The 1,821-nt window shown below is 40.7% G+C and overlaps 1 protein-coding gene across 1 annotated transcript in view; it reads right to left on the reverse strand.

Moving 5' to 3' along the window:
* Positions 1–1,821, reverse strand: part of LOC118335334 (sodium- and chloride-dependent transporter XTRP3A-like) — a gene marked incomplete in the record, with an annotated part of 16,618 nt that overhangs the window by 11,220 nt on the left and 3,577 nt on the right.

Consider the following 1,821-nt stretch of genomic DNA (forward strand, 5'->3'; position numbering starts at 1 on the left):
GGCCAAACCGAAAGCGACACATAGAATATAAAATTTTTCGCCACGACTGACATGTGTGCCGAGTTTCATGAGTTTTTGAGCATGGGCAAGCTTCCAAATATGCGTTCGTTTAGGAGGAAAAAGAAAAAGAAAAACGAGAAAAAGAATTCCTTCAATTACAATAGGGCCTTCGCACGATTTGTGCTCGGGCCCTAAATATAGGGCAGTCAGTCCAACAACATTACAAACTGTGACCTCAGAAACAACCATAAATACTATGATAAAGTTTTAGGTTTTTAACCAGATTTTTCTCTACAGCTAAATGTTACACACTGGACATTTAAGTGAAAACCACTATTTTTGTGGCTTTAGTTTGCAGAGACACACACTTGACCTCTACAAAACCACTATACCTTTAATCAGTGGTGGGTGTGAGGGGCAGGAGTGAAAAAAATAAAAAGGTCACCAGCAAGCAGAAAATTGTGATGCACTTATAGTGAAACAGCTTAGTCAGGGTTGGGACTTTATAGTGTTTTGTCCACTGGAAGGACACCTTAGAGGGTACTTAATGTTTTATCTACCATTAAAGGGCAAGAGGGCACTTTTCACATGCTATTTTCTGAGTGGGACCTGTAAAATATCATTAGGTCACTGCTGAGGCCTAAGTTTCTATCTATAAAACTACAATTTTGGACATTTTCCCCTCAACTTTCAGGGGCAAACATTGTTTTGTGAATTGCTTAATAAACATTTTTTTGAGTTAAGGACCCAAGCTAATGTTCAGTTAGTTGTCCCCATTCAACCGTGAGAGCAGGCTGTCACATGTCTGACACTGGTTTCCTGCTTGGAAGTTACACATCCAGGACAATAATTACAGTAAATGTGTGCTCATTGTTCAGTGATCCATGCATAGGACATAATTCTCCAATCTAACCACGTTAGATTTTTGCCTTTAATTAATAGTGACAGCTGAACAGGAAAACGGATGACATGGGACCACAAGTCAGAGTCAAACCCAAGGCCACTGCAGCAAGGATTGAGCCTTAGTACATGGGGCATAATGATTACTAGATGAGCTATAGCTAACCCTGATGCTACTAAATCTTACACAATGGACCTTTAAAACAGTGATTAGCAATCGGGAGGTTGGGACCTCTTGTATGGGTCGCCAAAACTTCATGGGGGGCTTTCTCAGCTCTGATTGGTTCTTTACATTCAGACACGGTGGATTTTTGGAAAATACCATGAGGAGCACTAGGAGAAGCCAGAGGAGCCTGCTTTTTTCACAGATCTGTCTCGTGTACTACTGTCAGGATATAGTTAAAGTTTCAGCAAATATTATTGTTATTGAATGTTATTTTTTCAGCTAGTCTGTGTGGAGTTTGCATGTTCTCTCTTTGTTTACGTGGGTTTTCTCTGGGTGCTCAGGGTGTTTCCCCCACCATTAAAAACATCTATGTCAGGTGAATTCTCAGTCAGTTCCCTTGACCAAGGCACTGGCTTATAAAGGGACCGTTGCTACACACTGTTACAGACACTTTGGGGTTATGGGTTAAATTCAGAGATTGAATTTTCCTATGGGGATCAATAAAGGATAACTTATTTGCTACATCTCGTAAACACACTTATCATTTGACTATTGTGCCAAGCAGCACTTAGAGCAGGGGTCACCAACACGGTGCCCGCGGGCACCAGGTAGCCCCCAAGGACCACATGAGTAGCCCTCAGGCCTGTTCTAAAAATGAAAATTGAATATTAATATTTTCTGTTTCCCATCTTGTTAAGTCATTGTTGATAATTATTGTGAGAAGTCATTAACGTGATCAGTGTCTTCACATAGAT

The sequence above is a fragment of the Morone saxatilis genome, unplaced genomic scaffold (assembly GCF_004916995.1).
Source record: "Morone saxatilis isolate NCDOM2014 unplaced genomic scaffold, NCSU_SB_2.0 Contig24, whole genome shotgun sequence".
In the NCBI taxonomy this organism is placed as follows: domain Eukaryota; kingdom Metazoa; phylum Chordata; class Actinopteri; family Moronidae; genus Morone; species Morone saxatilis.